This window comes from Aquarana catesbeiana, linkage group LG05, assembly GCF_042186555.1.
Source record: "Aquarana catesbeiana isolate 2022-GZ linkage group LG05, ASM4218655v1, whole genome shotgun sequence".
NCBI lineage: Eukaryota > Metazoa > Chordata > Amphibia > Anura > Ranidae > Aquarana > Aquarana catesbeiana.
In genome coordinates this window covers 423,745,871-423,773,041 of record NC_133328.1, presented here as the reverse complement: position 1 = coordinate 423,773,041, position 27,171 = coordinate 423,745,871, and the positions used below count along the sequence as shown (strand labels likewise).

At 42.9% G+C, this 27,171-nt stretch overlaps 1 protein-coding gene across 4 annotated transcripts in view; it reads right to left on the bottom strand.

Annotated features, from left to right (window-relative positions):
• The window catches only part of MBP (myelin basic protein), a 286,643-nt gene that overhangs the window by 214,841 nt on the left and 44,631 nt on the right, over positions 1-27,171 (bottom strand). The window lies entirely within an intron of this gene.

The window sequence follows — 27,171 nt, the reverse complement described above, 5'->3', positions numbered from 1 at the left end:
AACACAACTATTCACAGTTCTCTAAAAAAAAAAAAAAAAAAAAAAAACATCTAGTCATTTCCCAGCCAATGTCACATGTTAAAAGACCAGCAAATACTTTAGGGCTAATGTATGAAAGTAAACTGTTCTACAACCTGCATTTTTGCTACACAGGAGCCCCTCTGAATACAGATATATTGAAGTAAAAAATAATGACAATGGCAAGAAACTTGCAGCTTTTGAAGCCCACCTGCTAACAGGGCCAGATTTACATTCGGGAAAGGAAAATTCTGAAGAGACAGTAGAACGGACTCTTTTTCTCTTGCTGAATTACAGCAAAATTTCAGTAAAAAAAAACCACTAAAATTAGTTTTTGGTAGAGGTGCGCCGAAATTTCGGCCGCCAATAATTAGCGGCTGAAAACTGTGTTTTTTCATTCGGCCGAATGAAAAAAAACAGCCGATACCGAAAGGGGGCGCGGTCCGCCCGGGTGCCGCCCAGTCCACTTCCTCCTCCTCCCCCTCCTCCCCTCGATCTCTGTGTTTCACGGAGCTGAATTGCCCGGCTGTAGTAACAATGACCCGCCTCCTGTGCTAGACGGCACACTGATCCAATGGCGGGACATTGAATTAGCGTGAAGTGATTTCAGGAGGCGGGACTTTGTTACTACGGCCGGGCAGTTCAAATCCAACTCCGTGACACACGGAGATTGCCACTGATGCGGGCACAGGCAGGCACTGGTGGGGATGCTGGGCATTGGCAAGCTGCATATGATGGGCACTGGTGGGCTGCATATGACAAGCAATGATGAGGCTGCTGGGCACTGGCATGCTGCATAAGATGGGCACTGGCAGGCTGCATATCACGGGCACTGGTGGGGCTGCTGGGCACTGGCAGGCTGCATATGATGGGCACTGGTGGGGTTGCTGGGCACTGGCAGGCTGCATATGATGGGCACTTGTGAGGCTGCTGGGCACTGGCAGGCTGCATATGACGGGCACTGGTGGGACTTCTGGGCACTGGCAGGCTGCATATGATAGGCACTGGTGGGGCTGCTGAGTACTGGCAGGCTGCATATGATGGGCACTGGCAGGCCGCATATGATGGGCACTAGTGAGGCTGCATATGATGGGCACTGGTGGGACTGTTAGGGAACTGGCAGGCTGAATATGACGGGCACTGGTGAGGCTGCTGGGCACTGGCAGGCTGCATATGATGGGCACTAGCAGGCTGCATACAATGGGCACTGGTGAGACTGCATATGATGGGCACTGGCGAGGCTGCATATGACGGAACTGGTGAGGCTTCGAGGCACTGGCAGGCTGCATATGATGGGCACTGGCAGGCTGCATATGATGGGCACTGGCAGGCTGCATATGATGGGCACTGGTGAGGCTGCATATGGTGGGCACTGGCAGGCTGCATATGATGGGCACTGGCGAGGCTGCATATGGCAGGAACTGGTGAGGCTGCTGGGTACAGGCAGGCTGCATATGATGAGCACTGGTGAAACTGCTGGGCACAGGCACTAGTGAGGCTGCTGGGCACAGGCAGGCTGCATGTGATGGGCACTGATGAGGCTGCATTGATCTCTTGTATCATGTCTGCTAGAGGTGCACCGAATGGAAATTTTACCAATACAATTAGCAGTGTGTTTAAGTTTAAGTAAGAGATTGCAGACATGATACAAGAGATGTTAGAGACTGCATTTTTCTTGACCTTTCTTGCACTAAAGATGTCAATAATGGCCAACAATAAATTCATATTAATTTAATCTGATGATATTAATTAAAAAGTTGAATACAATACAATTATATATAAAAATATAAATATTTTTTTAAAAACTGTAATTTTCAGTATCGGTTTCGGCCTCGTGCATCCTTCATTTTTGGTTTAGGCACCAAAATTTCCATTCGGTGCACCCCTAGTTTTAGGGCAAACATACGCAATAGACTACCCAAATTGTTGATAAAATATAAAAGATGAGGTCGCATTGAGAAAATAGATACCCAACATGTCAAACCTTAAATTTATGTTAACCTGAAATGGCGACATTCTTCAGGATCCTATATTTTGTATAGGTTACGCTTCAAAAGCCCCCTATAGGTCATCAGTTTAGTGTTACGAAGGAGGTCTTGTGCTAGAATTATTGCTCTCACTCTGGCATGCGCGACGATATGTATCATGAGTATTGAAATCAATGTTTTCACGTATAGGTGCCTGTGGCTTGTGCATTTACGCTCGTAAATGCGTATATGTGGGGGTGGGGGCCTCAAAATTTATTGTGTTTGGGTGTAACCATTTTTTTTTTGCTTAACTTTTTTCTTTCATCACATAGGGCAAAAAAAGTCCCCTATGCCTATGTGATGATTTTTAGGTGACAGGTTCTCTTTAATGAGACATGCAGGGCTTCTTCTTGGCTCCACTGAATGTATTGCAATGCACATTGCATTGCAATATACCCCTTCCCGTTACACTAGCCGGGGAAAGTGACAGGATGACACGGAAGTGACTTCATACACGTCACTTTCTGGGTTGCAGCACACCCTTCCCTGCTCCCCCAGTCCCGCAGATGGGCAAGCGGAGCCCAGAATACATGGGGTGGGTTTCCCGTATTGGGGGTGTGTAATAGCAAGCAGGTGGCAGCGCAGCTGCCCGAATGCTTGCACCTGACAGAAAAGAGTCTGCCTGTCCGTTTCACGCAAAATCCCAGTGGCTGCAGCCACTGGCTTGTGTGGCTGGCAGCAAAAGGGTTAAAAAAAAAAGAAAAAAAAAAAAAAACGAAACACACCTCATATAGACAGGCGCCCCTCTAGGAAGGGCGCTTGTAGGCACATGCCTACAGTACCTAGTGGGAAATCTGGTCCTGCCTTCTACCCCACTATTTACCGTTGAGTGAAATCTGGTGAAAAGCACTGCACACTACTCCATTTACAGGTGGTTGACATCACTGGCCCCTTCACATAAACGCTACAGTAAAATGTATCAGTATACATCTAGAGAAAATGTATGCTGTGAAAAAATAAAGATTACACTAGATTGGACGCTACAGCCATCATGGATGTTCTTCCAGATTATTTTGTTTAAATTCTTACAGTTTTAAAGTATAATATACCAAACAAAAAACAAATTACCATATCCTTTCCAAGAAACAGCTATTAAGTTGGCCTTTAGTTAAAGAACACCCCCTGACCAATCATGTTCCCATTGAATAAATTTAATTTAAATTCTGTTTTATTCCCTAGTCATATAAATGGTGCTCTGCATTCCCAAGATTGTAAAGACTGCAGCACATCAGTACAAAATGTTACAGGTGCAGATCTTTGCCTTAAGGAATATTACACTTTAGCTGCTTTTAGGCACTCGTGGATAGCTTGTTCAAGGTCAAAAGCATTTGGCTTCAATAATTCTTCACATGATTCTACTTTGGATTTTGTTTCATAATCTCTCCAGTATGTATTTCACTTGCTATCAGCAGTTTCCCATGTCTTCAGCAATCATTTTCCAACGAGGAATACAGAAAAGAAACAGCTTTATCTGCAAATTATCCCCTTTGTTGTTAAATATGGTCAGATATTTTATGCATCTCAGAATAAAGTATCTGTAGCACATCAGAGGCATTTTGACAGCAGGACTCGTACTCAAGTAGTTACTTTAGTGAAGCCTAATGTGGCGTACACACGGTCGAACTTTTCAGCTACAAAAGTCCGACAGCCCGTCCGACAAACTTTCGACGGACTTTTGGCGGACTTTCTAATGAACGGACTTGCCTACATACGATCACACAAAAGTCCGACGGATTCGTACGTGATGACGTACACCAGACTAAAATAAGGAAGTTGATCGCCAGTAGCCAATAGCTGCCCTAGCGTGGGTTTTTGTCCGTCGGACTAGCATACAGACGAGCGGATTTCTGGGTCCGGCGGAGTTACGACGTAAAGATTTAAAGCATGTTCCAAATCTAAAGTCTGTCAGATTTGCGACTGGAAAAGTCCGGTGAAAGTCCGGGGAAGCCCACACACAATCGGATTGTCCGCCGGATTTGGTCCTTTGGAAAACCCTGTAGTACTTCTTTCTATTAATATGACAACAACGTAATGATTAGAGGTACAAAGTATAACAGAGCACAGCATGAAGAATGGAGCCATGTGGAGTATGAGATGTACTTCATAATTTAAAGAGAGAATGCTCCGCCAAGCTCCAAAGTACGCTCAGCACACCCTACCACGCACCCTTAAAGCAATTGAAAAGGTCATTTTATTTTTTCAAATAACAAACATGTCTATACTTACCGGCTCTGTGCAATAGAAATTCTCGGGTCCCCCGCTGTCACTCCTGGCCCCTCCTCTCTCCATCCAGTGGCTTCCCATGGGGGCATACGTGCATGCTAGCTCCCGAGCCCCATTGCTGCATCCATTTACACAGACAGCAGGACTCGGCTCCGCCTCCCACTCCCTTGTCACTAACTTTGATTGACAGCACTGGGAGCCAATGGTTCCCTGTGCCCCAGCAAAGCCAGAGAGACCCAGAAGTAAGAGGAGAAAAGAGCTACAGACGTGCATCGTGCTGGATCAAATGAGGGCTCAGGTAAGTAGAGGGGGGATGCTGATGCCTAAACATTGTTTACCTTAATGCAAGGAATGCATTAACCACTTGCCAACCAGCCGCCGCAGTTGTACTGCGGAAGAATGGCATGGCCCTGTGGCCACTAGGGGGCGCGCCCCCCGCTTGCCCCCTGAGCCAATCGCGGTCTCCCGCGATCGTCGCTGACACACGGAGAACCGGGATCTGTGTGTGTAAACCCCAAAGTTGTCAATGGGAAGAAGGTTTACCTTCCAACATGACCCAAAGCACACAGCAAAAATCACCACTGATTGAAGGAGAAAAAGGTGAATGTCCTTGCATGGCCTAGTCAGAGCAAAGATTTAAACCCCATTGAAAATCTGTGGAATGACTTGAAGACTACAGTCCACAAACGGTTAACATCAAATGTAACTGAACTTGAGCAGTTATGAAAAGAAGAGTGGGCAAATATTGCAAAGTCTAGATGTGCAAAGTTAGTAGAGACAAATCCCAACAGTCTAAAGGCTGTGATTATTGCAAAATGTGGTCCAACAAAATACTGACATAAGGGGGTGATCCTTTTTCCAACTCAGTGGTTCTGTTTTTGAATTTTTTTTTTCCTGACATGTTGGTGTTATAGCTTTCATTTGGATGTTATATGTTGCATTAGTAAATATAGCTGGATAACACAAAAACTGTGTCTGTCTTCACTTCAGGATGCAAAGCCACAAAATGTGATCATTTTAAAAGGGGGCGATTCTTTTCTATACCCACTATATTTTAAGTCACAAGAGCCAATTCTAAATGATGCATCTTATCTGAAACCAGTAATTATGGGTCAACCATTTGTCTCTGAATCATATTATATAAACCTCCTATCCTGCATGTTCAAGCTATCAGCACAATTCACTGACGGCAACTAAGAAAATGCAGAAAGCATAGCTCGAAATCAGAGCAAGCGTTTAGTAAACAATTCCCAGCCTATTTCTATCCAAAGAATCTAAGTAAAAGAGACCTGAGGCTGGTAACGCATTGGTTCAGCAACAATTTGTGGCAAATCTAATGCACAGTGAGTGATAAATGTACAGGACACAAGTGACACGCATCCCTAAAGTCTTGGCGTAAAGCAGACAGTGTTGCTATAGCAGCTTGGACAGATCAATTTATATTGACTGTTGCTATGGACACTGCATTAAGGTTTCATTCCCAGTGGGCGAGAGGCTTAAGCCACTTTTCACCACAAATGGTTTGTCAGCCCTGATTTGCTCATGCTCCAGTAATAGCTGGATCTTTTAGACACTCTTCAGAGGGAACGTGCACAGTCAAGTTATCTAGACTGTTGATCACACAAAATGAGCCTGATAAAAAGGAACACTGCTCCAGAGAGAGTTGGGAAGTGTTGAAGGTGAACCAATATGGTTAGCAGTTTATTTGACCCACTTAAGAAAGCCAAGCATCAGCTGCTTCACGACACAGACCCTAGCACTAGAATATATTTAGAAGAAACATTTTAACTTAATAGAACTCTAAAAGTAAAATCTTCATGTGATTTTCATATTACAGAGACGTGCTATTACACATTTCCATGACTACACAGATTTGTAGATTTTCCCTCTAGAGGCCACCTGTGTGTCGGGCAGTGAGTTAACCATTTAAAGATCACCCACCGCATATATACTGCGGGTCTATTGCGCAAAACAACGTATCGGTAGTGTGGGCGCACGCGCCTGCTGCAGAGAGGAGCCGATGGCGTGCCTGGCGGACCCGATGTTCATCGGTCACCCACGATTGCTTCACCGAGGAGCAGAACGGGGATCTGCCTATGTAAACAAGGCAGATCCCCGTTCTGACAGGGGACAACATGGAGATCTGCTGTTTCTAGTGATTCCGTGTTGTTCCTGTCAGCACTTCCCCCCACACAGTAAGAAAGCACCAACAGGAAACACATTTAACCCTTTGATCGCCCCCTAATGTTAACCCCTTCCCTGCCAGTGTCATTTATACAGTAATCAGTGCATTTTTTTTAGCACCGATCACTGTATTGGTGTCACTGGTCCCCAAAAAGCGTCACTTGGGGTCAGATTTGTCCGCTGCAATGTCGCAGTCCTGCTAAAAATCGCTGATCACCGCCATTACTAGTAAAAAAGAAAAAAAAATTGAAAGTCCATAGATCTATTCCGTAGTTTGTAGACGCTATAACTTTTGCACAAACCAATCAATATACGCTTGTTGGATTTCTTTTTACCAAAAATATGTAGCTGAATACATATTGGCCTAAACTGATGAAGAAATTTGGGTTTTTTTTTGGATATGTATTATCCAAATACATAACGCAAAAAATAAAAACCGCAGAGGTGATCAAATACCACCAAAAGAAAGCTCTATTTGTGGGAACAAAAAAGACTTCAATTTTATTTGGGTACAGCGTCGCACAACCGCGTCGGTTAACCAATTAAGGACCGAGCCTCTTTTTGAGATTTTTTGTTTACACGTTAAAAATCTGTTTTTTTTTTTGCTAGACAATTACTTGGAACCCCCAAACATTATACATTTTTTTTCTAACACCCTAGAGAATAAAATGGCATTTGTTGCAATACTTTCTGTCACACCGTATTTGTGCAGCGGTCTTACAAGTGCACTTTTTTTGGGAAAAAATACACTTTTTTTGAATTGAAAAACAAGACAGCAATAAAGTTAGCCCAATTTCTTTTTATACAGTGAAAGATAATGTTACGCCGAGTAAATTGATACCCAACATGCCACACTTCAAAATTTCGCCAGCTCGTGGAATGGCGACAAACTTTTACCCTTAAAAATCTCCATAGGCGACGTTTAAAAAATTCTAAAGGTTGCATGTTTTGAGTTACAGAGGAGGTCTAGTGCTAGAATTATTGCTCTCGCTCTACCGATTGCGGCGATACCTCACATGTGTGGTTTGAACACCGTTTTCATATGCGGTCGCTACTCACGTATGCGTTCCCCTCTGCACGCGAGCTTGGTGGGACGGGCGCGTTTAGAAAAAAATTCTTTTTTTTTTCTTATTCATTTTACCTTTTATTTTTACACTGTTCTTTAAAAAAAAAAAAAAATCATGTCACTTTTATTCCTATTACAAGGAAGGTAAACATCCCTTAAAGTGGTGTTCCGGCCGAAATTATACTTTTTAAATAAAAATACCCCTATAATACACAAGCCTAATGTATTCTAGTAAAGTTAGTCTGTAAACTAAGGTCTGTTTTGTTAGTTTATAGCAGTAGTTTGTTATTTTATAAACCTACAGCAGGCCGTGGCCATCTTAAGTGTGGGCATCTGAAGCCAAACTGTATTTCTTCCTGGATCTCATCCTTGTAGATCTCGCACATGCTCAGTGCAGCCCAAGCAGTGTAATAGGTTTCAGGTCAGGTTTCCATAGCAACGGCAGTGTCAGAGGAAGTTGCCGCCCCTTCCCAGAAGGCATTGCAAACATGAAATGATGCGATGGGCCGCGGCCAGGGAGGAGGAAGTGAAAAATGAATACAGCAGATATACAGTAAGTGCTGAGAAAAAAAATATCTAATTTGTTTACAGTGCACAGTTTAGTGAGGGATGCTGAAGAGTTGTAAAAGTGGGTGGAACTCCACTTTAATAGAAAAAAAGGATGTATGGACCTCTTAAATACGAGATCTGGGGTCAAAAAGACCTCAGATCTCATATTTACACTAAAATGCAATTAAAAAAAAAAAGGCCCTTTAAAAGCTATGGGTGGAAGTGACGTTTTGATGTCACTTCCGCCCTGCAATGGTATGGAGACAGGTGGAGGCCATTTTCCCCACACTCGTCTCCATACCCTGGAAGAGACAACATCTGATCGTCTTTCTGTGCAGCAGCAGCAGTGCCCCCAGCCTCCCTAATACTTACCTGAGCTCTCATGCACATCCAGCGCTGTGCATGAGAGCCTCGGCTGTCTGGGGACTCTCCCTCCTGTCAATCACCGCCAGTAAGCTAATGAAGAGAGATAGGGGACGGGGCCAAGCTGTGGCTCTGTGTGGGAATGGACACAGAGCTGTAGCTCGGGAACGAGCCTGCTTGGGCGCCCTCATTGCAAGCTGCTTGCTCTGTGGGCACTCATCAGGAGGGAGGAGCCAAGAGCACTGGTGAAGGACCAGAGAAGAGGAGGATGGGGGCTGCTCTGTGCAAAACCACTACACAGGTGAGTATGACAGGTTTATTATTATTAACGAAAAAAATAAAAACCACTGAACCTTTAATATCACTTTAACACCCCTGAAGAACAACTACAGGACAGGCCACATTTATAGTCCATTGCTCTCAATAAATCCAAAGCTGGCCATGTGCTATTTTCAGCAGATCCAGAGTAATCTGCTCTAAATTCCAACAGTGTGTGGCCCTGCCCACTTGAAACGCTGTAAGTCAACTACTCAATCGACTTTTGTCAAAGAAGCTGGGCCAAAAATTGTTAGCTGAACAGTGCCCACAGACTGAGAGCTGCAGGTATTCTGACAGCCATTGTCCATGGTTACTAGAATACAATAGCCCGGCAGGGGGATTTGTTCATCTATGTTATTTGAGTGGATGGAGGAATCGGTTAGATTTCTTTCATCCAGCTTGCAGACTGAACAAAAGAAATCTCGTATGTGTCCACCTGAACGTGTAAAGTATGTCCACTTTTGGAGTTAAACAGGGATAAAGCCTACTTTATGTTTGTTACATGTTCCTATTATAGTAGAACTTAAAAATATTTAAAAATTGCAGCGTATCTCTTTTTAGAAGTTCTGTTTTGGAGAATTCCAGTAACCCTGAAAGTACTCTGCAGACAGGTCTTAAAAGTAATTGTAAAGCCTTTTTTTTATGATTAACATAATAAAACTGGTTTATACTTACCTGCTCTGTGCCATGGTATGGCACAGTGCAGCCCCAATTCTCCTCTTCAGGGGTTCCCCGCTGTTTTTTTCCCTTCTTCTCCTCTTCTGTGTCTGCTCCCATAGCAAGCCTCTTGCTATGGGGGCAGACATGTGGCTCAATCCCGAGCCAGGCTGCGTGCGTCAATGGACACACACAGCGTGACTTGGCCCTGCCCCCCACTTTCTGCTTGATGGATTTGACTGACAGTAGCAGAAGCCAATGGTTCCTGCAGCTATAAGCAAAGCTTGTGAGACCAGGAAGAAGGCAGGGAAGACTTGCAGCCAGGCACAATGTTGGATCAATACAGGAGTGTTAAGGAGGGGAGGGGCAGACGAGGCAAGGTTTTTTTTATCTTCACACAGAGAATGCATTAAGTCAAAAACCCTTTCGTGTTTACAACCACTTTTTATAACAGTTGATAACTAGATTTTAACACAGTCTGTCCTACCAAAGGGTTAAAGGTTTCGAAAATAGGTTTCTTGAATTGTTTGTTGATTGAAGGAATCTCAACCTGTCCTCAGGACAGACTCACTCTGACTTCTGTTTAAAAATTCTTGAAAACAGGGCTTATCTTGAGAAACATCTAAAAAGGTAAGAAATACTACATAGTTAAAGAAAACATTTTTTTGGTATGCTATGTGAATGGGAACACATAACATACAAATACTCAAATTTGACTGGAAAAAGGCCTATTCTGACACTTTCTGTTTACAAGTAAAAATCAGTATTTTTTTTGTTAGAAAATTACTTAGAACCCACAATCCTCATATACCGTATTTATCGCCGTATAACACGCACCGGCGTATAAACACGCACCCCAATTTAGGAGGGAATTTTAAGGAAAAAAAAACTTTTAGGAGGGAAGTTGAAGGGAAAAAAACTTACATTTACATGCCCATCATTGCAGCCTTCTCAGTGCAGCCTTGCCCCAGTGCAGCCTTGTCAGTGCAGCCTTGTCAGTGCAGCCTTCCCCAGTGTCCATTGCAGCCTTATCCCAGTGCAGCCTTATCCCAGTGCAGCCTTGCCCCAGTGCAGCCTTGCCCCAGTGCAGCCTTGCCCCAGTGCAGCCTTATCCCAGTGCAGCCTTATCCCAGTGCAGCCTTATCCCAGTGCAGCCTTATCCCAGTGCAGCCTTATCCCAGTGCAGCCTTGCCCCAGTGCAGCCTTGCCCCAGTGCAGCCTTGCCCCAGTGCAGCCTTATCCCAGTGCAGCCTTATCCCAGTGCAGCCTTATCCCAGTGCAGCCTTGCAGCTCGCTGAGCTTCAAAATCGCTGACCGCGATTTGAATATGGCGCCGCCGGCACCGAAATACACAGTGCCGGTCCTCGGCTCTCCCGGCGGCTCTCGTTCACTTTCGGCTCCACTCGTAGTCCCGCCCGGAATGGGCGTGACTGTGAGCGGAGCTATCCGAACCTAGCCGAGTACACTCGGCTAGGTTCGGGCGGCGCTCGAGTAAAGCCGAAAGTGGCCGAGAAGAGCCGAGGACCGGCACTGTGTATTTCGGCGCCATTTTCAAATCGCGGTCGGCGACTTTTTGGATCTGTCAGCTCAGGATCGCAGGGGATCGATTTTAAGGGGAAAAAAGTGCGTGTTATACGCCGATAAATACGGTATTTATATTTTTTTTTAGCAGAGACCCTAAAGAATAAAATGGTTGTTGCTGCAATTTTTTATGTCACACAGTATTTGTGCAGCGGTTTTTCAAATGCAATTTTTTGGGAAAAAATGCACTTTAAAGAATTAAAAAAAAAAAAAACACACAATAACTAATTTTTTTTTGTAAAATATGAAAGAGGATGTTACGCTGAGTAAATAGATATCGAACATGTCATGCTTTAAAATTGAACACTTGCGTGGAATGTCGACAAATTATCGGCACCTAAAAGGTCTAGAGCTAGAATTATAGCTCTCGCTCAGATGTTCACGGTGATACCTTACATGTGTATTGCGAACACCATTTACATATGTGGGTGTGAGCTACATAAGCGGTCACCACTGTGCGCAAGCATGGCGGGACAGGGGCACTTTAACATATTTATTTTTTTGTTATTATTATTTTATAAAAAAAAAATATTTTTACACTGTCCCTTTAGTTTTCTTTTTTTTTTGTCACTTTTATTGCTGTCACGAGAAATGTAAACATCTTTTGTGACAACACTACAGCATGGTACGTTCTCTTTATGGAGAGATCTGGGGTCAATAAGACTCCCCATTTCTCCTCTACAATGGAAAGCATTACATTAATTATTTTATTTTTTTAATCTAGTGCTTTAAAAAAAATGGTATTGTTTACATCAAACTGGAAGTGATGTCATGATGTTGCTCCAGTCCTTCTATCTAGGCCATAGAGATAAGTGGAGGCCATTTTTTGTCTGCTCATCTCTGTGGCCAGCCGCGGCCAGTGCCAGATCAGTTCTCGGGCTTCACGATCCACCAGGTAAGCAAGAGAACTACCGGAAAGCAGCAGGGAACCGACCCCTCCCACCGCTTCTAAAAGTGATCACTTTTAATCGAAAAGCCTGGAAGATTTCAATACCAGGGTTATGGCATCTAGCTGCAGCCATAACCCCAGTAATAAACGTCTAATGATGCATTTTGCCAGTTGCCTGGACATATTACAGTGCATCTGGAAAGTATTCACAGAGCTTCACTTTTTCAACATTTTGTTATGTTACAACCTTATTCTAAAATGGATTAAATTCATTATTTTCCTCAAAAGTCTACAAACAATACCCTATAATGACAATGTGAAAGAAGTTTGTTTGACATCTTTGCAAATTTATTAAAAATAAAAAATGAAAAAAATCCCATGTACATAAGTATTCACAGCCTTTGCTCAATACTTTGTTGAAGCACCAATTACAGCCTAAAGTCTTTTAAGTATGCTGCTACAAGCTTGGCACACCTATTTTTGGGCAGTTTCTCCCATTTTTCTTTGCAGGACCTCTCAAGCTCCATCAGGTTGGATGGGGAGAGTTGGTGCACAGCTATTTTCAGATTTCTCCAGAGACATTCAATCGGGTTCAAGTCTGGGCTCCGGCTGGGCCACTAAAGGACATTCACAGAGTTGTCCCATAGCCATCCCTTTGTTATCTTGGCTGTGTGCTTAGGGTCGTTGTCCTGTTGGAAGATAAACCTTCGCCCAAGTTTGAGGTCCAGAGTGCTCTGGAGCAGGTTTTCATCAAGGATGTCTCTGCACATTGCTGTATTTATCTTTCCCTCAATCCTGACTAATCTCCCAGTTCCTGCCACTGAAAAACATCCCTACAGTATGATGCTGCCACCACCATGCTTCACTGTAGGAATGTAATTGTCCAGGTGATGAGCAGTGCCTGATTTCCTCCAAACATGACACCCGCTATTTAGGCCAAAGAGTTCAATCTTTGTTTCATCAGACCAGACAATTTTGTTTCTCATGGGCTAAGAGTCCTTCAGGTGTCTTTTGGCAAACTCTAGGTGAGCTGCCATGTGCCTTTTACTGAGAAGTGGCTTCCGTCTGGCCACTCTACCATATAGCCCTGATTAATGGAGTGCTGCAGAGATGGTTGGTCCTCTGGAAGGTTCTCCTCTCTCCACAGAGAAATGCTGGAGCTCTGTCAGAGTGACCATCGGGTTCTTGGTCACCTCCTTAACTAAGGCCTTTCTCCCGATCACTCAGTTTGGCCGGGCGGCCCACTTTAGGGACAGAAAAAAAAAATCCGGCACCAAGATGTTTCAAAGATAAAACATATGTGATTTTATTAGATCCATCCATAAAAAGGAATCAATATCTGCAATTGATGCGTTTCAGCCTCTTACATAGGCCTTAGTCAATGACTAAAGCCTATGTAAGAGGCTGAAATGAATCAATAATTACAGGTATTGATTCCTTTTTATGGATGGATCTAATAAGATCGCACATGTTTTATTTTTGAGACATGTTGCCAGATTGTTTTTTTCTCTTTGATTGGACAATTGAATGTCTGAGTACTGGGGCTATCTGAGCACATGAGTCTCCATCTCATCCTGTTTATTATTAAAGGGGTTGTAAACCCTTGTGTTTTTTCATCTTAATGCATCCTATAGGATGCATTAAGGTGAAAAAACTTCTGACAGTGACCGGTCCCCCAGCCCCCCCATTTTACTCACCGAGCCCTTCAATCCCTCGGCGGAGAAGCACTGTACCTCTCTGCCTGGGGTTCTCGGCTCTTGATTGGATAGATTGATAGCAGAACAGTCATTGGCTCCCACTGCTGTCAATCAAATCCAATGAAGCAGGTGCCAGGGGCGGGGCAGAGTCCTGCATTTTGCATCTATGGATGCAAATGCTGGACTTGAGAGCGATCCTGCAAGGTAACCCCCTGGGAGAGTGCTTCTCCTAGGGAGAATATACAATGTGGGGAGGAGCTGATAGCGCCACCAGGGGGACCCCAGAAGAGGATGATCGGGGCCACTCTGTGCAAAACGAACTGCACAGTGGAGGTAAGTATGACTTGTTTGTTATTAAAAAAAAAAAACACGAGCCTTTACAATCACTTTCAGGGTTATCATTTTAGGGTCACTGGAAGTTCAACATGGCACCTCATGGCAAAGAACTCTCTGAGGATCTGAAAAAAAGAATTGTTGCTTTACATAAAGATGGCCTAGGCTATAAGAAAGACCCTGAAACTGAGCTGCAGCAAGGTGGCCAAGACCATACAGTGGTTTAATAGGACAGGTTCCACTCAACAGGCCTTGCCATGTTCAACCAAATAAGTTGAGTGCATATGCTCAGCGTCATATCCAGAGGTTGTCTTTGGGAAATGGACGTATGAGTGCTGCCAGCATTTTTGCAGAAGTTGAAGGGGTGGGGGGTCATCCTGTCAGTGCTCAGACCATACACTGCACACTGCATCAAATTGGCCTGCATGGTTTTCGTCCCAGAAGGAAACCTCTTCTAAAGATGATGCACAAGAAAGCCTGCAAACAGTTTGTTGAAGACAAGCAGACTAAGGACCTGGATTAATGGAACCATGACTAGAAGTCGACCGATATGGGTTTTTCTCTGGCCGATGCCGATACCGATATTTAGAAATCGCGGTGGCCGATGGCCGATATGTGATGCCGATTTTTTTGGGCCGATATATTAGGCCGATTTTTTTTTTTCTTTTTTTTCCCCCTTCATCTCATAAAATTTAACAGTTAGACCCCTTTCACACTGGGGCGTTTTTTTAGGCGCTTTTGGGCTAAAAATAGCGCCTGTAAAGTGCCTGTAAAACGGCTTCCCTACAGTCTCAGTGTGATATCCCGAGTGCTTTCACACTGAGGCGATGCGCTGGCAGGATGTCTTTGGAGTGGTGTATACCGCTCCTCCACCACTCCTGCCCATTGAAATGAATGCGCACCGCTGCCGAAGCGGCTGCAAAGTGTTTTGGCAGCTGCACTTCAGGGGCGCATTTAACCCCTTCCTCGGCCGCTAGCTGGGTTATAAGCGCCCCGCTAGCAGCCGAATAGCGCCGCTAAAATGACGGTAAAGCGCCGCTAAAACTAACAGCATTTTACCGTCAACGCATGCCCGCTCCAGTGTGAAAGCAACCTTAAGTAATAAGCGATAGAGAAAATTTTTTACATTTAAACATTTATTGAACAAAACAAACCTCCAATCAGTTCACTTGTATGTATAATTTAGATTAAAAAAAAAAATAACTATATCTTAAATATTAAATACACAAAAACAGGTAATCAAAACTTTTGGACGAAAAAAAATGGGCTAACTTTACTGCTTATTTTTTTTTTTTTAATTAGTGTATTTTATTTTAAAAAAGACCGCTGCGCAAATACCATGTGACATAAAATATTGCAACAACCGCTATTTTATTCCCTAGGGTCTCTGCTAAAAAAAATATATATAATGTTTGGGGGTTCCAAGTGATTTTCTAGCAGAAAATAAAGAATTTTTACTTGTAAGCAACAAATGTCAAAAAAGATTTAGTCTTTAAATGGTTAAACTGAGAACTTCTACACATGGAGTTCAGTCTATTGATAAAAGAAGCCAAAGAGATACAAATGTATCTTCTTATCAGATTTGGCAGGCTGCCCAGAGGAGGAGAGAAGAAACCTTCAGACAACTTGCAATTGACTTCTATTACAGAAGTCATTTGCAAGTCCCGCTGAAGTTATAATCGGCTTTTTTTATCAGCACAATCGGCCGATGCCGATTAAGTAAAAAAAGCCAAATATCGGCCGATATATCGGTCGACCTCTAACCATGACCTGTGGTCTGATGAGACCAAGATAAACTTATTTGGTTCAGATGGTGTCAAGCTTGTGTGATGGCAACCAGATGAGGAGTACAAAGTGGGTACCTAGTTTTGACAGGTACCCAGCTCCTACTTCCGCTCGTGCCACCTAGGTGACTCCTCCTCTCCCCTTTCCTCCCTGCAATCTTTTGGAACATGCCACAAGTACCAAAAGATTGCTTGGCCCATAATTGGAAGGTACTTCTAAATATACCACAAATTTGAGCCTTTAGACCATACGTAATGGTCATTTTAAAGCAGCATTAAACCCAAAACCAAAAATGTAATATATTGCAGCTTACCAATCAGATATGGGGATTGCATTAGTTTCCTTTTTCTAGGCCTTTCCCCCTCTGTTTTCACCTGATCTGGTCAGTAACACACCTCCTGTATTAGAGTGCCCCCACTCTGCATGAATGAGCACCTTCGGGCAGCAACTTTGTTAATCTGGAGGGAGGGGAGTGTTAGATGTACTTTGTACAGATTTTTTTTTTTTTTTTTTTTACAAAACAGGAGCGGTTTTCTGAAGTATTTAAGCAATACATGGAAGAACCGAAAACACTTTGACATGGAACAATGCAAATATAGAGGACACAGACTATATTTAAACATACATAGTCCAGCAAGGCATAGCAGCATTGATAAAGAAATTAGCAGCAAAAAACAAAGGGAGGGGGGGGGGAGTGGGGAGGAGGTGGGAAAGACAAGCGAGGAGGGGGGGGGGGCTAAAAGAGACAAAGGGACACCAGGGGTAGGCGAGTATAGCAACCAACAGGTTACCCTTCCTCACACAACACGTTATAGGCAGTTACAGCAGTTTTTTCCCTTTTGGGATAAAGGTTTTATATAAATAAATAAAAGTAGATCATTGTAAGTCAGTGGAAAATGGTTTGTCTTCATCCTCTAACTGCTACATCTGCAAGGCAGTTTGTTCAAAAAAACAGACTGGCCAGTTCACCAGGTGAAAATATGAGAAATCAAGCCATAAATAAAGAAAACGAATGCAGCCACCACCTCTAAGAATTCGTAAGCTGCAGTATAATAAATGTTTGCTTTTGGGTTTAAAACCCCTTTAATGTTTACATTTTTTCTTTCTAACTGGGGTTTGCCCTTTAATTATCATTATTATATTCCTCCCTGCTGGCCAAACTTTGCTGAATAACTGTAGTTGGTATATTTCCATTATAATCATGTTTCTGATAACAGAATACTCTCTGCCAATAAACAGACTATTTTCAAGTTATTAAGGTTGACAAAATAATTCACAATTCAGGAGCTGGGCAGTATAAGCTAGGAGCCAGTGGGCAAATGCCAAACTTTTCATAATTGGTGTTATGAAGACAGGAGAATAAAGCACTGTCTAGGAAGAAAGCATAAGCAGTCAGCCGGGAAAAATTCATCCCAGCAAATCACCATGACCCCTATGACTGCCCAGCCAGGATTTACAAATACTGGGAAAGAAAACAGAAGCCGCTAAGCACTACATATGTCAATAAGCAGAAAAACCACTAGACGATGGGGAATACACACTAAATACCAAGGGGGAAAAATGAAGGAAAAAAAAATGACTGTCAAAAGGGATACAGATATAAAACATCAGTATATTCTAGGACACAAAATTTACTATGAACAAGGAAACAAAAGTGGTAGGCTCCTTGCCAGGGCAATACAAAACAAAGAGTAGTGTTACAATCCACCACATAAAGGACAAACAGGGGAATCTACATTCCTTTAATAAAGAGATAGCAAAGCAATTTGAAAAATATTACCAAGAGCTATACAACATCCCCTCCAACCCCAAATGCCCCTACAGTACTGAAACAAGGGCTCACATCATACAAGAGTTTCTTACAAAATATGGCTCCTCACCAATCTCCACGGATGCCTCACTTAACTTGACGCCCCATCACTGAGGAGGAATTTGAAAAGACTCTCAAAGATATGAAAGTAGGCAAAGCACCCGGCCCTAATGGTCTACCATTACAATTTTATAAAACCTTCAAGAATTGTTTTTTTTTTAATATCGCTTTCTATTAGCCTTTCGCTCATTCCAATCCAAAACTCAGCCCTCCCAACAGCTTCTAGAAGCACACATAGCGGTCGTCCCAAAATAAGGAAAAGACCCTTGTCACAAACTATCATCCAATATCACTCATTAACGTTGATGTTAAAATATATGCCAAAATCCTTGCTAACCGCTTGATATTACTTCTTCCTTCCTTAATCTCCCTTGATCAAGTAGGATTTATACCCAAGAGAAGGTAACACAATTAAGGCCCTAAACCTCCACCACTGGCTGAACTACAATACAAAACAAGGCTTTTTCTTTTCTGTAGTTGCAGAGAAGGCGTTTGACAGAGTGGCCTGGGACTACATGGATGCAGTTCTTGAATTCATTGGCCTACCAGACCTAATGCAATCATACATAAGAGCCCTATACTCAGACCCTACAGCAGGAGTATGCGCTAATCGCCTTTCATCTTCATAATGGAACTAGACAAGGATGCCCACTATCCCCAATACTCTTTGTCCTTACCCTCGAACTCCTTCTGAAAAAATATGTACGAACCCAGATATCAAAAAGGTATCACTATCAAAAACCAGACATGCAAACTCGCTGCATTTGTGGACGACCTCCTACTTTTTTTTCACTGACCCACACATATCTCTACCAAACCTCCTAAAAGACCTAAAACATTTCCAGACACTCGCCAATCTAAAAATCAACCATTCAAAATCTAATACCCTGAATATAATGTTATCCCCAGATACGGTCTCACAATGCCAAAAAAAAAAAATCCTTTTACTTGGACCATTGAGTCAATAGCATATCTCGGGATCAAAATCCCAACAGCCCTATCAAATCTCTTTCAACTCAATTTTGCCCCTACTTTAAAGGAAACAAGGGAAGACTTAAAATGCTGGAACGCTCTCAACATATTGAGGTTTGGCAGGGCTTCCCTACTCAAAATGACTATCCTACCTCGCTTTCTTTACATGTTACAAACCATCCCCATACGAATACCTACTTCCTACTTTTCCTCCTTTCGACAAGCATTTTCATCCTTCATCTGGAGAGGCAAACCTCCTAGAATTCAATTTGACCGCCTCACCCTTCCAAAGAGTAAAGGGGAATCACACTTCCCGACTTACGCCGCTATTACTGGGCCACCTAGCCCGAGTAGTAGATTGGAACATACATTACACGGTAAAAGACTGGATTACATTAGAGCACATAGTCACCTCTCAATGCCTGAGATCCTTACCATGGATTCACCCTCAACACATCGCCTCTCAAATCAAACTCCATCTACTAATTGGTCCTACTTTGGAAGTCTTCCGTACTTCTAACAGAAATGCAAACCCAACTCCATGGTTGAGCCCTTTAACCCCACTATGGGCCAACCCAGATTTCCTCCCTGGCACAAATGACAACTTCTTATGCAAGATCTGGCTCCGCAGAGAAGCTTTGGCAATTCACCTTTTTCACAAAAGTTCTCTCTTATCATTAGAAGCCCTCAACACCAAGCTAGCTCCTCCATCTTGGACCTATATGCAAATTAAACACTTCCTGACTAGGCCGGATACTGCCCACCACTGGAAAAAACATCTACCTACTCTTAAATCCCTATGCACTAAAAAAAAAATCCCCAAAGACACCTTATCTCTGAATTATACTCTTCTTTATTTAAAGATCACTTCTCTAGCCCCTCTTGTCTAGCATGGGAACGCGATCTAAACACAAACTTTACCATTCCCGAATGGGAGTCTCTTATACACACAAAGGTTCCCTTAACGTCACCACACAAGAATGTTGGTTTAGGATTTTTATGAGATGGAACAAAACCCCTGCTTTGATCAAAAAATACTATACCCTGATCCCCAATAGATGTTGGCAATGTGATGCCAATGATGGATCAATGATGCACATTGGGTGGTCATGTCCTAAGATCCAACCATTTTAGAAAGTGGTACATGACCCTATTCTCTCTGTTACGTTAGAGAAAGTCAAATTCTCTCCAGCACAATGCCTACTTCATCATATGAATATTACAAAGAAATGTTACCTCAAATCATTAACAATGTTTATGATAAACCCTGCCAAACACTGCATACTTTGCCATTAGCGCACTTCTGCCATCCCAACGAAAGAGGAATGGCACCACAGGCTCAACAATATAGAAGAAATTGAAGAACTCTCAGTATCTCACAGAAATTATATCCAAATTCGCATCAACATGGTACTGTTGGCAACACTATAAGACAACATCTGCATATGCAGAAAATGTCCGTTAACCTCTAGTTCACATAACCGCTTGATAGAAACAGAAATCAGAAAATTCATAACCCGACTATCTCCTCTTGGTCCCTAGTGTGACACAATTGTATATAGGGACCATCCATTACACATCGGAATGAACGATTAACCCAATAAACCACTACTATGCCTAATATAGCTCAAGCAGAGACAGAAGAGAATCCAACTGCCCCCTCCCCTCTTTTTTTCCCCCCTTTCTCTTCACCTCCTTTTCTCCTTCACCCCTTTCTTTTCTCCCCCTCCCTCCTGGCCTTCACCCCCTCCTCCTTCCGCTCCCCTTTTTTCCTTTACATCACATGCTTCTCCTAATAATAAAGAAAAAAAAAAATAATAATAAATAAAACACAATATCCTTATAGCTAGAAATTTCTCCCGAAAGTTAACATATATAAAGACTCTATGCAGACACCAATATGCCAGTTTTCTTCTATGGTTACCTTGAAATTTAGACCCACTAACAGAGATGCTTGAACACAAATAAGAATGTTCTTCTGTATGTGCGTTTTTATGTTCTTCCCACATATGATCCAATTGTCTACCTACCTATTACCTTGTGATGTATGAGGCCTCATGCACACTGGATGTTAAAATTACGTTAAAAAAACATCAGTAGCTTTGCAGTGAGTTTTTCAACATTTTTGCAATAGCGTTTTTTAGCATCTATTGGGGTTTTTTTAGCGTTTTTTTTTCCCAATGGTTTAAAAGCGTTAATAAACGCTGGTGAGCGATGTTTTTGAGCGTTTATCAATGTTTATCAGCGTTAGTGCATTTTTACAGCTGAAAAACATCTCTCAGAACCCACTAGTTTTGGGTTTTTTTTACTGCTCAAAAACGTTACTGCCCAAAACAGCTGATAACAGCCTATGTGTGCATGGACACATAGGATAACATGATGGAGAGTTTATTAACTGTAGAAAACAACGTCTACTGCCAAAAACAGCTGCTGTAAAAACGTCCAAAAACATCCAGTGTGCATGAGGCCTTAATGTCATAACGTTTGATATGTTACTTGTATGCCTCTTTAACATCAATAAAAACGTATGAAACAAAAAACAAATAAAAAATATATTCCTCTATCTAGATATAAAATCTATTAAGTGCCAGTGGGATATGGCCCTAGGAGTGCTAGATGCTAGTGATATAAGACGATAAAAAAAACACTAGAGCAGGGGGATACGGACACAAAAACCTTACATCAGAGAATATACCGTAAGACTTTCCAATCACATGCTAGTCAGCCAGGCCCAACAGGAAAGATCTAATTGGCCACTAATGCTTAGGTCTGAGAGGACAGAAGTGTCAACATAACTTCCATTGCGGTGTAACCTAGAGAAATATTGCCACAAGACACAGCCAAGTCATCTTGCTGATTATATTTGTGCCATATATTTTTCAGTCTATTTCTTGGTGCACCATGCTGCTGTAAATTTTGTGTTAATATCTGTATTATTGTTTTGTGTTTTAATGTGGGTGTCAAGCTGCTGTTATATGCAAAGAGCAGTACATCATTAAAGTGTTTGTTAATCCCAAAAAAATAGAGATCCTGTTCCCTTAACCACTTCTGGATCAAGCCTACTTCTGACACTTGTTTCTTACAAGTTAAAATCAGTATTGTTTGCTAGAAATTACTTAGAACCCCCAAACATTATATATACAGTAAAACCTTGGCTTGAGAGCATAATTTGTTCCGGAAAAATGCTTGTAATCCAAAGTACTCTTATATCAAAGTGAATTTCCCCATAAGAAATAATGGAAACTCAGATGATTCGTTCCACAACCATTTATTCAAAAGTCCTTCAGTTTACAGTCCCTATAAAAAGATTATAGCGATGTGATAGGTTGTGTAACCATAAAATGTCCATCCACAGATGAAGCCTTCACAAGGGGATTAGAAGCAAAATCCAGGAGCTACAGAGTATAAAAAGAGAAGAGAGGCACCTCGAAGTGTAGTAATATGGTTACATTTAATGAAGGTACAACATTTATCAACGCACATGGTTGATGATTAAAAGAGGCACATCTAAGTATGCAGGCATCCGGGGTAAAGCTGTCCACACAGACCATCCTCCGCACCACTGGCTCTCACCGCTGTCAGTCTGCAAGACTACCCAGCAGTAGAGTGATCTGTAAGTGAGGCTTGAATCGCTCGTGGAGAGCAGCGTGGAAGGGATGACACCGATGGTGGTGTAGAGGACGGTCTATGTGGACAGCTTTACCCCGGATGCCTGCATACTTAGATGTGCCTCTTTTAATTATCAACCATGTGAGTTGCTAAATGTTGTACCTTACCTTATGTTGGTACATTAAATGTAACCATAGACATAGATTTTTTATACTCAGTTGTGACATGACACTACTTGTAGATCAAGACATCGCTTGTTTATCAAGTCAAAATTTATTAAAAAAAAATTTGCATGTCTTGCAAAACGCTCTCAAACCAAGTTACTTTCAATCCAAGGTTTTACTGTATTTTGTTAGCAAAGCCCCTAAAGAATAACATGGCAGTCGTTGCAATATTTTATATCACACAGTATTTGCGCAGCGGTCTTTCAAACACAATTTTTTTTTTTTTTTTTTTTAAATACACTTTTTTTTTAATTAAAAAATTAGAAAACAGTAAAGTTAGCCCATTTTTTTTCTTTTTGCATATTGTGAAAGATGATGTTACGCTGAGTAAATAGATACTTAACATGTTACACATGCAATTGTGCACACTCGTGTAATGGTGACAAACTACAAACTACAAAAATCTTCATAGGAATACTGACATTGTGACGTTGTTTATGGGTTTTTACATCGGAGACCCGCTCGAAGTCGCTTCCGGCTTTGTTCGGGTCTTCACACAGCGGGCAGACGTACCGGATGGTCACTCGGGTATCCCACTGGGACAGGAGACCCGAACAGAGCGACGGCAGGCACGGGTGGGGCGGATGTCCCCTCCCGCTCCTTATGATAACGACTGAGCGGCTCAATAGCCGCATCGGTTGTTATCATGAGAGAGCTAACCGCTAGCTCTAAAAAAAAACAGCACAGTGCTTGTGCTGTGTAATCTGCCCCTCTTTAAACTGTAATAAACCTGGCTGATCCTACCAGTTCCTGTGTCTCCCTCTCTGCGCTGACCACGATAATCAGGGCTGCTGAGCCCTGACCACCATGGTCAGCATAAGTAACTCATCATCCACAGCTCTCCTCTCTCCCCCTCACCCCCTCCTTCCTTACCTGCCTGTCAGCTCCATGTTCTGTGTCTCTGTCTCTGCCCCCATTAGTAGAAATACAATTTTACAGAAGGTCACTGCCAGCCCCTGTATTATAGTTAGGCATAGCACATTGTATAAGTCTTTTATAAAAGCAAGGCATGTAAATACCGTTTTAGAGCGATCGTCAGGCCAGTCACGTGACTCGCAGCCGGTCTCCAGGGCTACTGCAGGAGGGGCTGAGAGACCACGTGACCTCCCTGGCTGATGTCAGAGGGAGATCTCTGCCCCCCCTGCTGCAGCCATGTATTGCCTGTACAGCAATCACAAGTCACGTGACCAGCCTGAATATTTCTCTAAAAAGTTATTTGCATGCCTCGTTTTTATAAAATACATATACAGTGTGCTATGCCTGCCTAAAATAGAGGGGCTGGCAATGTTTTGCATATTTGGGATAACAAACACTTTAATAACTACTTACTTTAGTGTCCACCCTAACACTAAAATCTCTACCTCTACAGACATCGACGATACTTTTTCATACAAGCACACGATGCAACAGACACATATCAGAAATGAGTTTTTTTTTGGGTGATAAGATCTTCCAACAATGCTGTTAGTTTTTTGAAGATTAACTAAGATGGTGGATTTTGTTAAGACATTACTTTGTGTAAGCAATAGTAAGAAGTATTTGATGAGTGGGTGGAATGGTGTAGAAGTTGAATCGGAGCATTTTAAACAATAAAAATAGGAGGTTTGTTCCGTGGTAGACCACAGAGGGTGCAGTAAAAACAAACCTAGTATTTCATTTAAATTTGCAAGGTTTGTTTTTTTTAAATAAAGTGTGCAGGTTTTCAAACTGCCCACTTTAAAAATCCTGGTGAACCTGCAAGTTCTTCTGTGTTCCTGCTTCAAACTGTCCATGATCAGTTTGTGTTCCAGTGATCACTGCTGGGAGTTACAGTGCACCATGCTAACGCACGGCATGCCTGTATCTCCCACGATCAGTGTGTGGCTAGCTTACTTACACACACATTGGGGATTTGTCCTCACCTGTGGTTTACACTGCAGGCAGGCAGTGGGCAGGATTATGTCACACACAATTTTTTTTACTCTATCCAAAATTAAAAAAAAAAAAAAGATTTTACCTATAGTTTTATTTTCATGTGTTTTGAGCCATTAGGACTGCCCTTTAGCCCACGTTCACATTGGGCTGATTTGGCATGCGATTTGACACGTCAAATTGCATGCCAAATCAGCGGCTATTGCCGGCAATGGCACCATCCTAATCAGTGCGGCGCCACACTGATTCCCAAAAGTAGTTCCCGTTTTACTTTTGGGGACTTCGGGGGGGATTTGAATAGACATCTGTGCAGGAACCCGGATGTCTGTCAAATCGCCCCCGAAGTCAGACTGTATTGCCTATTTGAAATCGTGCGAGTTCAGATTTCTAACCCGCAGCAGTTTGAACCTAGACTTAATGAAGTGTGTTCACAAATACTTTAAGAGAGCACTGAACAGCAGAAATAAAGAAGCCTAAAGATGAGCTTTAATACAGATGAATAGGCCAAGCATTGTGGTAATAGAGAAGAGAAAGAAAAAATTGCTTGAAGTGATTGTAAAGGTTTGTTTTTTTTTTTTTTAAATAACAAATATGTTATACTTACCTCCTCTGTGCAAGCGTTTTGTACAGAGCGGCCCCAATCCTCCTCTTCTGGGGTCCCCCAGCGGCGCTCCTGGCTCCTCCCTGCATCGAGTACCCCCACGGAGAGCTGCATTCGATGGGGGCACCCGTGCGGGTGTGTTCCCGAGTCCTGCTGCTGCGTCCATTGACAGACAGCAGGACTCGACCCTGCCCCCATGTCACTGAAATGGACTGACAGCAGCGGGAGCAAATGGCTCCCGCTGCTATCAATCTTCCAATGAGGACCCGAGGCAGCCGCTGAAGCTGCTGTGCCCGCCCCCGTCACTGGAACGATCGGGTTCAGGTAAGTAAAAGGGGGCTCTGGGGGGGCTGCTGCACTACAGAAGTTTTTTTTTTTTTTGTACATGAATGCATATAATGCATTAAGGTGAAAAACCTTGAGGGTTTAAATCCCTTTAGGTAGAAATGGAATGGGCTGTATTTACTAATGGCAAAAAGACTGTGCACATCGCAAGTGCAGTTGCGCAGAGCTTAATAAATGAGGGGAAGCTCTTCTGACTTCCATCATCCAATCATGTGCAAGCAAAAATGCTTTTTTTTCTTTAATTTTCCATGCATGTGATATTCTTTGTAAAGTGAAGCTTTACCACGTTTACGAAACTCGGGAGCAGAGTGCCTTTAGTAAATCAACCTGTTTAGAAAGATAAAAAGCCCAAGGGACCCAAAGAAGGAACAATTTGTAGAACAATTTTTTTATCAACTGGTTTTCTTCTTACCCGATGGAGCGACTACACAACTGGTCTTTCCTCTATAAACAAAGGCACACTAAGAGCTTATGTACAGGAACATTACTGAATGACAGCTCCATAGAAGTACACACGGAGGAGATTAATAAAACTGGAGCACTCAGAATTTGGTGCAGCTTTGCATGGTAGCCAGCTTGTTCAATTACAGCAGATGTAACCTTAAAGGAGAAGTACAGTCAAAGCTCATTCGTTCTGTACTCCTGTGACTCCTGAAGCCCACTGTTGGCTGATGTCACAAAGCGATACAGGCTCAGGAAAGATTGCAACCTTATGGTTGGGATCCACCCACATCCCTGGACCAGCACCCGGTTCAGCCTCCCAGCGAGCCACTGAGCCGGCCACCTCTACAGCCCACCGGTCCATTGAACGTAGGGGGGCAGAGCACAGAGACGGTGACTGACAGTCACCGACTCTCTGCTCAGGGATAGCTTAATTGACAGTGTTTGATTGCTCAGTTCTCAGTGTTAGAGCCGGCAGGGGACCAATGCTGCATCCGCCTAGGTAAGTATGATTACAAAATTTTAAAAATCCCCATACTTCTCTTTTAAGGAGAGTTAGAAGAGTCATCTAGCCTTGTTCCTAATCTGAGTGCATTTATTTATTTTTTTTAACCTGCCTGTAATGGATTTGAAAAAAGAGGTCACATGATCGATTTCTGCTCTCAAGGGAATCACGGACCTGCTGGTGAGTGTGCACACTGTGGGGCATAGATTGTCATTTAAGAAAATGACGTTTCCCGCTGGGTGTCAGTGTTTCCAAGGCAATGGAATGCAAGCGCAGCCAGTGGCTACACAGGAGGGGATAAGCAGCTGGAGGGAAATGCAAAGTAACACAATCCAGGAGTAATGAGCAAGGGGTGGCAGGTAAGTACTGACTAGGGAAGGTACAAACAGTGGGATAACACAAGACGTAATCTGGATCGGCAGCCATGGTAGCGTGGTCAGTTTTCTTTTAGGAGGAGGGGCACAGGCAGGATCAACCAGGTATTACACAACAATCACAGCCTGAAAACAATTGTGCCATTAAGTAGCGCATTAATATACATTAAAGAGCCTGTAACACAATTTTTTTTTAAGGTTTACAAACACTTTAAAGCGGAGCTCCACCCAAAAGGGTAAGTTCCGCTTGTCTGCCTTCTCCCCCCACTTCGCTGCCACATTTGGCACCTTTCTGGGAAGGGAGGGGGGAGCATATACCTGGTTTTGACAGGCATCTGCTCCCACTTCCGGGTAAGTTTGCAGTGGCAAACTCTGCCAGAAGCTCGGTTCCCCCCTCTTCTTTCACGCGCCGCCAGGCCATTCACAAAGTGCTACAGTATTTGTAGCTGCTGACTTTTATTTTGTTTTCTGAAGGAACCTGGAAGTCCGCTTTAAGGTTTAACAATAAAACCTGGAAGCCGATATGATTTCTATGCAGACAAGCACCATATTTTGCACTCTACAGTTTTAGCAAATCCCCCCCCCCCATAAAAAGAACATAAACAAGAGTGTGGGTGTGATCCTAGTCT